Genomic DNA, 15611 nt, shown 5'->3' on the forward strand with positions numbered 1-15611 from the left:
GAGGTTGAAATTACTATATCTTTAATGTAGCCTGGAGAGAGTATTCCATATGGACATACTTACCAGTGAAGGATGTCTTGAGACTTTACAACCCCACACCATATATTCAACACCAGCGTCATTTGACCTTATCCGTTTCTCCAACCCTAGCAAGCCTTTATAAAGCTGATATGTACCGAGGTTGGAATTCTATTTCTTTAATGTAGACCTGAGAGTGTATTCCATATGGACATACACTTACCAGTGAAGTGATGTTTTGAGACTTTACAACCCCACACCATATATTCAACACAGTATCATTGACCTTGAACCGCTTCTCCAACCCTAGCAAGCCTTTATAAAGCTGATATGTACGAGGTTGGAATTCTATTTCATTAATGTAGCCTGAGAGAGTATTCCATATGGACATACTTACCAGTGAAGGATGTTTGAGACTTTACAACCCCACACCATATATTCAACACAGTGTCATTGACCTTAACCGTTTCTCCAACCCTAGCAAGCCTTTATAAAGCTGATATGTACCCGAGTTGGAATCTATTTCTTTAATGTAGCCTGAGAGAGTATTCCATATGGACATACTTACCAGTGAAGGATGTTTTAGAGACTCCTTACAAAACCCACACCATATATTCAACACAGAAAAAGTGTCATTGACCTTAACCGTTTCTCCAACCCTAGCAAGCCTTTATAAAGCTGATATGTACCGAGGTTGGAAATTCTATTTCTTTAATGTTGCCTGAGAGAGTATTCCATATGGACATACTTACCAGTATAAGGATTGTTTTATCTGACTTTACAACCCCACACCATATATTCAAACACAGTATCATTGACCTTAAACCGCTTCTCTCCAACCCAAGCAAGCCTTTATAAAAGCTGATATGTCCGTCGGTTGGAATTCTATTTCTTTAATGTGTAGCCTGAGAGAGTATTCCCATATGGACTATACTTACCAGTGAAGGATGTTTGAGACTTTACAACCCCACACCATTATATTCAACACAGTATCATTGACCTTAACCGCTTCTCCAACCCTAGCAAGAAGCCTTTATAAAGCTGATATTGTACCGAGGTTGGAATTCTATTTCTTTAATGTAGCCTGAGAGAGTATTCCATATGGACATACTTACCAGTGAAGGATGTTTTGAGACTTTACAACCCCACACCATATATTCAACACAGTGTCATTGACCTTAACAGTTTCTCCAACCCTAGCAAGCTTTATAAAGCTGATATGTACCGAGTTGGAATTCTATTTCTTTAATGTATCCTGAGAGAGTATTCCATATGGACATACTTACCAGTGAAGGATGTTTTGAGACTTTACAACCCTATAGCACACCCATATATTCAACCACAGTGTCATTTGACCTTAAACCGTTTCTCCAACCTAGCAAGCCTTTATAAAGCTGATATGTACCGAGGTTGGAATTCTATTTCTTTAATGTAGCCTGAGAGGAGTAATCCATATGGACATACTTACCAGTGAAGGATGTTTTGAGACTTTACCAACCCCACACCATATTATTAAACACAGTCGTCATTGACCTTAAACCGTTTCTCCAACCCTAACACCTAGCATGGATAGGCCATTTATAAAGCTGATATGTACCGAGGTTGGAATTCTATTTCTTTAATGTAGCCTGAGAGAGTATTCCATATGGACATACTTACCAGTGAAGGATGTTTTGGGACTTTACAACCATTGTAAAGGATACTTAAGAAATATGATATCGTGACTAAACATTACTTATTTATCTTGTCCTCTTATTTCGTTAAAAATCTCGCAATCATAAGCTCAGTATTCAGAAAGTACTGTTATACAAAGGGAAAACATGTCCATTAGTTTAAATATTATTCTTTTTTATTACAATTTCCAGTTAAATATATATTTCATAGAAGCATTATTTATTAAAATCGCCTTCCTGATTGAATATAAATGGGCATAAGCAATATAACGTGAGCTAAATCACTATCGTATTTGTAATTAGATCCTGATTAAACCGTTTTAAAACATTGTTACGTAAGTGTTTTCAAATAGCGAGAAATCTCATGTATGCATATATTGTAATTGAATCTTTTTTTTTCTATACATACCCTTTTATGTTTTGTGATCTCGTCAGGTTTCGACTCAGTGACCGTTCAAATTTTGGAAGAATAAACTATATACATGGTCTAAAACCTAAGCTCGTGAGTGACATTGTGTAAATACAAGTTTAGACATTACGACTGGGTTGAAATTTGGCAAAAATTACAATATATGGGTTTAATTTGTTTTTATTACATAAGTGTATATTAGAATTTTTTAAATATATCAAGTAACAAAAGCAAAGTGGTCCTAGAAAGTAATTTTATGTTTGTAAATTTCAGCGATGTTAATTAGTGCTAATAATATTTATAAAGCCCTTGAATCAAATAATTGCAATATAAATTTAAAATGAGATAAAATGTGCTACTGAAGACTCAGGTGGTGCACATGTTAAACCTGTAGATAACAACATGTTTGAAACTGTACAAATACAAATAATTGCAATATAAATTTAAAATGAGATAAAATGTGCTACTGAAGACTCAGGTGGTGCACATGTTAAACCTGTAGATAACAACATGTTTGAAACTGTACAAATACAAATAATTGCAATATAAATTTAAAATGAGATAAAAATGTGCTACTGAAGACTCAGGTGGTGCACATGTTAAACCTGTAGATAACAACATGTTTGAAACTGTACAAATACAAATAATTGCAATATAAATTTAAAATGAGATAAAATGTGCTACTGAAGACTCAGGTGGTGCACATGTTAAATGTAGATAACAACATGTTTGAAACTGTACAAATACAAATAATTGCAATATAAATTTAAAATGAGATAAAATGTGCTACTGAAGACTCAGGTGGTGCACATGTTAAACCTGTAGATAACAACATGTTTGAAACTGTACAAATACAAATAATTGCAATATAAATTTAAAATGAGATAAAATGTGCTACTGAAGACTCAGGTGGTGCACATGTTAAACTGTAGATAACAACATGTTTGAAACTGTACAAATACAAATAATTATACTCAAACAACGATTTTAACATATGAATTGAAAAATATTCAAACTGAATCACTGCAGTTTTACATTACTTTCTTATGTACTAAGTTAATACGGAATGACAATAAACCAAACGGGTTTTATTATAAGTGAAGTAAGAAGTATTAAGCTATCCATTTGTGGTTAAGAATCACACTTATATTACACTATACTTAACTAATTCATTTCTACAGTTATGAGTAATTTTAATTATAATAACGTTATGAACTATTCTCGTATAAACGTACACTAAACTGATTAATATTAGTGTGCCATTCTGAAACAACAATTGTAGCCAAACTGATTATAGTATTTTTAAATAGAACAATACATTACCTAGTGTATGTGTAGTGTGTGTATTAGTGTAGGTGGGGCGACCTCCTGCCGCATAGCCCGCATCACCCTGTAAAAATCAGAAAATACAAGCATATAATAATATATCATGTTAAACCGAACAGTTCCAAAACTAATATAATTACAGAAATATACCTTAATAAAAATAGATATTATAAAAATTAAGTAGATTCAGGAAACAAATACGTAAACTTTAAGTCTAATAATAAGCAGATAAATCTAGTATACCTTAATGTTGTGTAGTGCAGAAATATATGTTGGAGTTATGTGTAGTTCTACACGCACGCGCCCTTTCACACTCTCATTCAACCAACATTCATACTTTGCGTGTTTTGCAACACACGTGGAGACGTGTTACGTGATTGTGTCACAGAGAGGACGTCGAGTCAACGCAGGACCGAGGCCACCTGAAAATAATCAGAACAAAACTCTCGAATCACAAAAATGACACGAATCCTGTAATTAATTAAAACAGAGTGTTATTACAGTTTAGAAATTTGACCATAAATGTAGTTTCAGAATGGCATTAAATTTACACCTGACCGTCCCAAATACTTACGGTACTGGTCTCCTTCCATTGAGTATAAGTAATATTACAGGCTGAAACATAATACAAAGTTATTAATCAGAACATAATAAATAAATTATTTACTCATACAGATAATATTGAGTAATTAAGTTAATATGCTATTTATATCAAAGTAGGAGTGTTAATATTCGAGTGGTCTAAGACGTCGGACTTTGGATTTGAATTTGAGATAGCACAGGTTCAAATCTTGTCTTAAGAAATAAGATATTAGTTTGATAAAACCTTCAAAGGCTCTAGTCAAATTGCGGGGGACCATTTTTAAGCTTCTAATCTTTGTCAATGTAGATTTTAACTATATTGCAACGCGCACACGTTATCTTGTTCAACATTTCAAACTGTTATTTTTGTCTGATAACGAATGCATAAAATGTATACAAATAAACTATATCGTACAAGAACTTTTAGTGTAGTATCAAGAGTAGCAGAAGTGTAGTATCAAGAGTAGCAGAAAATCAGTCACGTGACGGAGAGCATAATTGTCACAATATGAGAATAAGCTTATTGGAAGGCCTATTAACACAAAAGAAGAAGAGACTAGAGGGAGGGGTTACAGAACACATTTAAGCCATACAGAAAGAAGGAGCACGTGAATAAAGGTAGAGAAGTGTGACACGGATGTTGTGTTATTAAGTGAACAGATGTAAATAAAGAGGCCAAGTATGCCTATGATAGCATGTACCAGTTTTGCCATAATTTTAGTGACGTTTAAACTAAAATGGAAGCGCAATATCAGCATTTTAGAATCCCTGAAAGCATCTTTGTATGAAGGTTCTCCAGAATCTTATTCCGTATCCTAATCGGGGATAGATAGAGCCGTAATATTATATTTTCAAGGCAACTTCGCAGAAAAAATTGTATGTAAGTTATACATGTCTGCTGCAACTCTAGGAAATACCGTCAACATGACTGTTTCTGCTCAACCCTCGATCAAGGTACATGCCTAGAGTGTCCAAAAGAAACAGCATAAACTAAAACAGCTGTTTAACTTCAAATTCCTCCTGAATCAATCAGTGGTAATATTGGATTTTGAACGGTTAGATTCAAAAGTATCGGTAAATACTGAAATCAAGAACTTATACAATTAAAATATTTGTTTTCCAATGCCTGTAGTACTTTTGAAACGAAGTAACAGTTCACGTATACCACGAATCGTAAAAACCCAAGAATTGATCCTTGAAAGACCCCAAATGTAATTTTAATTTTTGCTTTAAAGAACGTTTGTGACCTACATTATTCTTTATCCTCGAGGTAATAAGCAAGCCACAATTGGACACTGAACGCCACACGTTCCTACTTGTGCAACAATGTTTATTGTTCAACGCAGTCAAATGCCTTCTAAAGTAATAGAAATATGTTTCTATTATGATTAAGGTTTACACCTTTACAATCCATCAATGATAAATTCCACATGGTTATTAACCACATCAATAGGATTTCCCTTAAATCTACTGTAATATGGCTTAAAGCATGTAAGGTTTTTTAAGTAGCCCTCAAAGTCTTCCGTAGATATAACCTTTATAGCATTTTACTGAAAAACCAGTAGAAATAAAATAGAAAGATAATTTCCGGTTAACCATATTTAATTAGTGCCGTTAATTGTCTTTTTAAACAATTTCAATAGAGCCGGGGAAATTCCTATTTTCAGTAAAAAATGTATTTTTTAAGTGGTGTCAATATTTCCCTGCAGTAATATTTGTGCAACTACACTGATATTCCATTAATATTACAAGTTGTCTTTGCTTAAATTCTCTGTATGACACGGGCTACTTCCTTCTTTGGGAGTTGGGAGTAAGACCCATGGATATTAAGGGAATTAAGTCACTTAAAATAAGAGGACGATAAAGATTTGATTACACGACGGATGAGAGGTATTTATTGCATTTATTTGTCTCAATTTTAGAATTTTTAGTCGTGTTACCTTAATTTGAATCTGTATCAGTTGCATGTATCTTATAGCACTTCCTGCTCCAAAAGAGTAATAAATAATAATTAAAATACGAATTTAAAATACAAAAAGGGAATAATTAGCGTGTAAAAAATACTAGCTAGCGCAGAGACTGAGAAATGTTCAACTATACTCATATATCAAAATATCTAAAAATGTAGTAATCAACTAGACCAATTACACTAACTGGATGATTGCACCAATGGATCACATGACTTTATACCTAAGACTATGAGAATACGCATTGAGAAGATAAGAGTAGGGATATTTATGGTATTACCGTAGTGGTAGTTGTGCCAGAGATGGTTTAGATGTTGACGTGGGAGCAAGAAATTGATGTCTATAATTATTGTGACGTTCCTTAATTTAATTATAGATGTCTTTGGGAAAATATTTATTTCATTTGACCGTTTCACTTGCAAAATTTTATCTCACTAAACAACGATTGGTAATATGGAAACAGGTTATTTATAAGTCTTATAAACTAATTCACGTTAATGCTCTTCAATCACGCTTCATTAAAATACGCTTTAAGTTGCTGCTGGAGAATATTTAGTAACTAACTATGCATTGTGGTTCCCTTTATTGTGGTGAAATAATATTTAATATCGACTGGTAATATTTTTGTTAAATTAATTGTTTATTATATGTAGATATTGTAGACTAACGCGAATTTGATTTATTCAGACAAAGAAAGTTTGAATAAACCTTACAACACACATTGATCATATTTAGCACTTAATAATTTATATTGTAAGAGTTATGACCAAAGCTACGAATACAATATTTTGATTACCAGTCCGGAGAGGTATCAGGCTGAACCTTTTTCTGAGTTCCTTATCGATGAATTAGTGAAAACTCCAGGTCAATAATTAAGTTAATTTGCACCAAATATTGTGACTTTTCACCAGTAGTCAGTAGTCAACAGTTCAAATACGTCCATGTTATACCAATTTACTATGTCATGTCGACAATTTTAAATTGTGAAATCTGTTTTCATAGAAACGATCCATTGTTAGATAAAATCACTTTAGATCACTAAAACTGATTTATATCTCCAAGCTACGCTATCGGACAAGAGTTTAAATACTCTGCTACTTGTTAAACTGGAAATATGAAATCAACTAATATATTTGGACATATACGTAAGAAATCTTTAAATTTTAACACATCACATCTTCTATAACAAATTACAGCTGCCGTTAAATTCTTCATAAAATCTAACTTTAAATAAGTCAACACTTAATTATCTATAGAGATAAAACTGGAAAATAAAACAAAACTTGAAAAATATATTCAAAATGATCTTGAATATAATTCAAAAGCATTTTTGTCTTCAACATAATATGATAAGCCTGAGCCATGTAACAAAATTATAATTTATCGTAGTTTCCTTCAGAACATGTTGGTATTTAGTTGTTTCCTTTCTATGGAGATCCCTTAAATTATTCTCTTCATTATTTTCAATACAATGTTGTCAATAATTGGTTTTAATCTTAGTGGTAAATGTAAAACCTATGTCCTTAACTTATGGTCATAATTTTAAACAAAGATTTAAAGAAAATATTCAGGCACAAGAATCGAGTAATACGACTAGCAATTAATTGTAAATTACTAAATGGTTAGCGGTTTGACATGTTCTTTCGTTATTCATCAATAACATATATAGGAATTTAATGTAAGACACTCAATAAGCATTCTATAAATATATATAATAAAACAAATTAGGCTTGATAAGTTATAATTTTAAATAGTAGTTTAGCAATATTAAGTTTACTTCAAGTAAAAACTTAAAATTAAGAAATTAAAAAATAGGAATACATCTTAGGACATGTCATTTAGTTGGCAATACAGTATAACAACACACTTTTATGTAGACTCTTCTTTTAACTTGAATATTCTTCTAAACTAGGATTTGTATTGCTAGCTTTCATAATGTTCATTACATTTTTTAAGATTTTCTTTATAGTTCATTAGGCATTGCAACATTCCTTTAGTTTTTATTAAAGTTATTTTTAAGTCTTTTGTAAGAATGATTTAATGTAATTAAATGTTCAGCAAAATTTGATTTCACGCTAGTCCGCTTAGTTAATGCCCGAATATGTTCTTCAAAATATCGATTTAAAGTTTTAATCTTATAATTTAGAGAATATGAGAATACGAGATTTTTACTGGTTCTTATTTCAGATGTTCGTATGTATTTAAATATAAAACTATGCGTCATTGCTTCAAATCTATTACATTTTTCACACCATAGTTGAGTTGCTGTTCACGAAAATATACACTTATAAATAAAAAGGTCTCAGAGACTGACTTCAGTCAGGAAGTATCAACTTCCGGCCGTTATATTAACTCCAATCTAAAATATTTTCAGTGCCATATTTGGGTTAGCCACGAGCAAGTTAAGTATATACCAACCTCGAACAAAGATCGTCTACTTTTAAGATATATCTAGTTATCCTTACATTATATCAATAAATTTAATTTGCCTTGTTGTCTAAATAAATAAAATGTATATGGAAGGACTGAGAAGCCTTACGTCTCTAAGGCTTTCTATCAACGAAAGTGTCCATTCCGACTGTTTAAATTTACTTCCGGTCTAACGTACTTACGAAGCCTGTTAGGCTTGCCTAGTTGCCCCGATCAAGGAAAGGTATTCATATTGATTTTCAATACCTACCTGTCAAAACGCGTCCACCAAAGTTTCTTTTAATCTACCTAGTACCTACTTTCCCACTGATACCTGTTATAAAATACTATCTCTTACAATATTCAATAAATAATCATTCTAAATTCTCATAGACTACACTCACAAATCTCTCACAGCAAAACAGTGACAAACAGAATACAAATCCAAGATGAAAACAATGTCAAATGATAGACAAACGACTGCTAACCTGAGTACAAAAGGAAAGATACATATCAAGTAGTGTTGCTATCATGATAATAAATAACACACAGGGTTATTATCAATTGTACTATAGCAAAGGAATGATTAGCAAACGTAAAATCGTTTATATAACTGTTATGTAATGTTATGAATATAATTAGAAAAAGAAAGAATGAGATGATTCATATGTTCAATAAACATATGAATTAAATAAACAATAATTCGTTTTTTTAATTAACATTAATTACCAGGGACACGGAAAGAATAAAGTAACGGATAGCAAAATAAAGATGTAGGATCTATAACAGTTTAACTGAATATTTCACTTATACTTACCCGTTTCAGGTCACTTGTATGAAATGTCTGTCAAATGTCTCATAATATTCTATGATAATCGTCGAGAGACAGGATTTAGAGCACCAATGAGAAGTAGATGGACACACGACGACCATATTATTGGACTTCTCGTGATACTTACCTGACGCTAAACACCGATATTTACATTATATCAACTATAACGTTACATTATTTCAGCTGTAACGTGGAAAATCCTACTTTTTCCTCGTGTATAATTCAAATACAGTATGTACTATAAATTACTGCATTGAGAGCAACTTTTGTTAATGTCACTTCGTATTCAAAGTAACTTATTCCATATAGATATAGGTGATTGTTGCTCCTGTGTGTGTGGGTTGTGTATCTTAGCCATAACCTGAAAATAATCGTTAAAATATAAAGAATGTCCATGTAGACTATTACAACTCTTTAGGATTTAGTAAGAAGTTAGAAATTTCGTTTACAAAAATCCCAAAGTAACCCTATGCTATGGTGAGTGTTTCTAATATTATCTCGTTTTAAAGTACTTTATAATAATTTGGAAATCGTATCGTAATAAATGGACCATCGCGTCGGCGTCGTGGTCATATTTGTAATAAAACTATTAAAGATCACAATGGCATAATGGCATCTAATTGGCACCTATGGCAACAACGGCACCTAAAAATCCTCTATCGAAAGTGTTAGAATATTACTAGAAACACAATAAATATTTTGGGATAATTCCAGCTTAGAGCCGTTTCATATTTCTCTATTCGTGAACATGCAAGGCACGAACATGCATGGTAAAATGTATAAAATTGCGTTAAGCTTAAAAACACATTGCCGATAATGTGCACCTGAAAATTTATACCGAGGGATAAAGATCCAAATATGAAACATCACTGCTCAGCACAGTTGCCACAATATTGTGCACGAAGATTAGAAGTTAGTAGCACAATAGTAATTTTGCACATGGCGAGCCTTATCATCTAGTTCTACATTGGATAGCTTCTGGATATGAACTAGATACCAGAAGAGCTATATTGTAAGCTAGGCAAATCTGTTATTGAAACGATGCAAAACATTGTTTAAGACAGTTCGCTCTTGAACCTGTATCAAAGTCAATTTCCTTGACTGAAGGCTCTGCTTTTGGTAGCAGCCACATCGCTTGAGATCAAATACGAATGAAATACCTTGAAAAAGTCGCTTTAGGAGAATAAAGATCCACAAACATATTTTTTCTAGCGCGCCATGTATTACCATGCACATAGGCAAACACTGAAGTGTTATCGTTGTGTTACGGGAGCACGTTGAGGGTTGAGCGCCAAAAGGCTGTACTGTTATGTCGCTGACTAGGAATTTAACAGGATATTAATGGTTTGGAACTATATTTTCCATTCCATAAGTCTCTGGCCCCACTCATAATGAAAAAGATAAGACTACTCTTTCACTAGTATTCCGTTTTTCGATCTTATTCGATCTTTACAGGCAGGTGACGATCAAAGATGTCAGTGACCAAACGGCAGCTTGGAGATGGCGTGAAGGCACAATACATTTTTACTTTGAATAACTTATCGCCATAAGAAAAAACTGTTATTCAAATAGCAGTTAAGAGGGGTCTGAGCTGGAAGTTAAATCATAGTGACGACTAATATCAAATGTATACCGCCTGAATCTGAAGCGAAACAAGAAAATAGAGTTGTTTTCTGTATTTCAGTTTTTGTATTTCCTATGTGTTTCTTACGAATGTTACACAACATGCTCTAACATGGTATGGACACGATTTCAATAAGTCCTGTCGGGTCTGTAATAGCGTCACATTTAATGAAATAATTAAATATTGTTTTGTTAATAGCTATGTAAATGAAAAAGCGTACATTAAACTAATATCTATCTACAATTACAATAAAAACTTACTTTTTATAAAACTTACATATTGTATAAAGCTAGTGGATTATTTGAGGGGTAGTTGTGCTACAAGAGACAGTTGTAAAGTGCAGTATTATAAATCCATTTTCTGAGTAATTCCAGGAAGGGAATGAGCCTGTATTTGGGCAACGAGAACAACGTATCCTAAGAATTATAAAACCACTAAAAGAACGATAGTCAATTGCTTATGAGTATAGAGTGCAAATTCAAATTTATATCATAAGTGTTACGAAGTTTTTTAAGAATTTTACAAGATTTATACACGTTTTAAGTTGGAGCTGTCGGTTGAACGGTTCTTGTTTAGTTCTGTACATTTTAAACAATAAAAAACATATTGCTTTTTATTTAAAATTAAATTCATATTTAAATACACAAAATCGACGTGTATAAAACCTCTCAAGGCAAAGCATGAAAGAGTTTGTATCAGTGCAAAAGGACCTCCCAAATAAGACACCTTCTTGGTAAAATATAGCTTAGCATCTTTATTTTAATTCTTAAATAGCCGCAGAGATTCTCAAAAGTTGTCGTTTATCTTTAAGTCCGCTCGAATAACGCAAATACTTATTACCATGTAAATGCACACTGATAACTTTTGTAGATAACCAAATAGTGATCAGAACGCTGTTACAAACGTGCAGTTCCGTAAATCACAATGATAATCTAGTATCAAATATTATTATACTGCCGTATAGATGCATACTGTCTACAATAGATGTCAGCACACAACAGACATACAGGTTCCACTTTATGCGGTAGAAGGGCGACCCCCTACCAAGGGACCGACTTATTCACATGCGATGATCTCTCTACGTGGGTGCGAATTATACGAACAACGTATCCTAAGAATTATAAAACCACTAAAAGAACGATAGTCAATTGCTTATGAGTATAGAGTGCAAATTCAAATTTATATCATAAGTGTTACGAAGTTTTTTAAGAATTTTACAAGATTTATACACGTTTTAAGTTGGTGCTGTCGGTTGAACGGTTCTTGTTTAGTTCTGTACATTTTAAACAATAAAAATGTACAGAATGTACGTACAAATGTACAAAAATGTACGTTTATGTACCTGTAATAAATGCAAAGCAACCATTTTAATCAATGTCAAGATTAATAAGAAAAATATCGAAAAGCGTCTAGGCAGTATGAAGAAACGTGATTGAAGTAGAACTGCAGAGCAAATAATAAGCAATAATGATTTATTTCCCTTTTCAGTGATAGCTCCTTATGGAAATCTTCTCTGATCTAACGTGTTGTTCAATAGAATACAATTACTATTTAACGGATCCATCATACTAAACCATTAATTTATATTAATATTTAATTTTATATTATCTTACTCTGAAAGACGTATCTACAAATCTGTTTTAAAATGCTATGTGTTAACGTGTATAATTATCATTAGCTAATGCATTTATAATAAGATGACTAATTTTCTCATTATTATACTCTGTGTTTGACAGTTTTTTATGTATTTTATAGTTTTTTAGATAATAATAATTTTAAAGATCCATAAAATTTCGTTTTATGACTCCTCTAACATAACAAGGGCAGGGACAGAAAATGTCACAAAATTAAGTTTTATCTAGAAAATGTTATCTTAGGATATGGCTTATACTCACCCGTTTCGGGCCAATTCTATGAAATGTCCGTCAAAGTGCCATCAAATTCGACAACGAACGTCGAGTAGATAGCATTTAGAGAACCAATGAGAAGCAGACTTTTCGTGATTCTTGCCGGAGACAAACACCGATATTTACATTAGATGTCTGTTCAGCAACTATGTTTTCGTCCGTAACTTTACAAATAGTATTTTTTTCTCGTGTATAATTCGAATATGAACTATAAATTAGTGCTTTATTATGAAAGCTTTCTTTGTGTGTCACTTCGTATTCATGGTAACTTATTCTATATAGCTGATTGTTGTTTACCTATGTCATTTACATTTTCTACTATTTTAGCCATAGCAACAGATTTATTTCAGTCTGGATTAAACAAGAACAAGGTTCTTATCCAACAGCAAAGGATCCGAATCTACTCTCAATTTAGCCTCTAATTTTCGTCCCGAAACCAGACCAGCGTCATGCTCTGTTCTTCCCTGATCTTCGACAAAACATCATATTCTGTCCTCAATAAAATTAAAATGTTTTCTCATATTTTGTGGTACATTTACTTCAAATGCATCATTTTGAAGTGGATATTTTAAAGATTTACAAACACTTTTCATATGAGAAACATCTTGGTAACGCTAACTAATAGTGTACACTCAAACTTGCCTAAGATATCCATAAACTTGAGTGTAAACCAACGATAAAAAATCAATTGATGTTTTTCTATTAATTATTATTAAATCATAAAACAAACTCGTTATAGTCATAGAAATGAAGTTTCATGGCACATTTCAAGACTAAAGATATCATTCTTGAGATACCTTTCCAGATGACACATTTGCATTTTTTCACTACCATTTACACAGTGGTTTTTCCTATCAATGTTTAAAAATATCCAGCAGCCATATATATATATATATATATATATATATATATATATATTATTTGTAGTAAATTACTTTACAATTAAAACAAAGTGTTTTTAAAACATTGGCACTATATATATATATATATATATATATATATATATATATATATATATATATATATATAATTTCCATGGAGGGATTAAATCCATATAATAATATACTTTAGAAACAATTTGAAAGTTGAGTTTAGTATCAGATCACACACCTTTATTGCAACGTCTGATATATGTCGCTGTCTCAGATTTGACTATTGGAATATGTTAGTCATGTTCACCTGAAGAGATCCAAAGTCGGCAACGAAGAAGCTCACACGTACCTTTACATCGTTTCGACATCAGAGACACCTATAGATAGGTGAGGGGGCAGTCTAATTGTTTCATGGAATAAAAACAAAAGTGGCCATCAGTACATCTGACAACTTTTTCATAGCTGGGGCGTAGAATAGCGATGAAGAGAAAGAGCGACACTCAGTTCAAATGTTTCCCACACGTTTAAATTAATTCTGTAATCAGTGAATATTTGCTGTCGGTTTAGCAGAAGAAAAAAAGTTTACAGGGACGCTCCCTTGAAAAGATTTAATCATTTGGCTCCTTTGACTTGGTTTCCACAATCTGCAAGATATTTTAATAACTTAAAACTCTAACCAATACTAATGTTACTAGTACACCAACTGCAATGTATGTCATTTTTGTTGCTTAAATTTTACAATCTAAAATGTACCAGATTTAATTTAAATGCCAATAAAATACACTGCGACAAAGAGGGTCGTACTAATATCTAAAAAGTAGACACTCTAATATAATACGATTATTTTTTTACCACTCCGACCATTTTACGCTTATGTTTAAGAGTGTGAAGTACTATTACGCAACGTACTGCCTTTTAGGAGTTTCTTGATCAAGACTGGAGAGAAACTAAAGGCGTAGACAGCAAAATTTAAAGTGACACATTTGTCTCACTATAAATTAAAAGGTTTATCAATGTTAGCTAATCATATACAGACTCTGAAAGTAGCGACTTTCATTCTCGTTAACCAATTCTCTGGCCGCAATGTAAATATTATTTGTGTCAAACAATATATTTTGAGTGAGTGAATCAAGAAATATTTGGTTTAGAAACAAGTATTATTTCTTTCCTTTATTTGAACTTTGTTTTTGACAATGGAAGGATTGTGAAGGAAACCGGGTTTTTTCGGACATTTGCCATCGTCCAGTGATACAAAACATCAGTAATACTAAGTTTCGAGATCTGCAATCTGATCACTTTTTCAGGCAAATAACTAACCTAACATATAAATACAAACTAGGTTAAAATTGACAAATCGTAACAGAGTGTGATCCTGACTAAATCATGTGACACGCGTAAGTCATGAATCAGAACCACCATGTTCTGTGTCAACTTCACTAACTCTAAAACATGCACATAATAAAATAAAAATAGATTAATAACCTATTAAAATAAAAAATAGGCAAAGTAGTCTTAGCTTCACACTATTTTCTTGTTGAATACCTGTCATTCGTAATAATGTGCTTCGTACATTTTTAATCACTCTATGTTAATGCAATGAGATTTGGGATTAGGTTCACCACCTCAATAACGTGCTACCCATACAGCTCGTTTATATGTAAACAAATAGTTTAGGTGGATAAGTGTTTCGTATATTCCAAGGATGTATGTTTGACTGATAAATTGTTCAAATTTACCAAACGTAATCTTAACTATGTGTACGTTTATCATACTGTTGGAACACATGTGCATCGCAGTTCTTGATAACGTAAAACGCTTCAGTAATGTGAAATAATTAATTTTCCCTGGAAGAAAGAGTAAAGGATCACCTTACTGCAAAAGAAAGGGTAAACTTAGGAACATATGGATTAATAATCTCAAGGATTGATAATAATGTAAATTAAATCCAATTTATTTATATAATTTATATTCCATTCAAACTAATTGTATTAT

At 32.3% G+C, this 15611-nt stretch overlaps 1 long non-coding RNA gene across 2 annotated transcripts in view; it reads right to left on the reverse strand.

The window, feature by feature from the left end:
- LOC124359918 overlaps window positions 1-3844 on the reverse strand; it is a 42242-nt gene extending 38398 nt beyond the window's left edge. For both annotated transcript variants that reach the window (XR_006922195.1, XR_006922196.1), the window contains exons 1-2: window positions 3670-3844; window positions 3424-3490 (exon numbers count right to left, since the gene is read on the reverse strand). This is a non-coding gene — a long non-coding RNA (uncharacterized LOC124359918). The remainder of the gene's footprint in view (window positions 1-3423; window positions 3491-3669) is intronic.
- Window positions 3845-15611: the final 11767 nt, after the last annotated feature.

Source organism: Homalodisca vitripennis, chromosome 4 (assembly GCF_021130785.1).
Source record: "Homalodisca vitripennis isolate AUS2020 chromosome 4, UT_GWSS_2.1, whole genome shotgun sequence".
Classification (NCBI taxonomy): Eukaryota; Metazoa; Arthropoda; class Insecta; order Hemiptera; family Cicadellidae; genus Homalodisca; species Homalodisca vitripennis.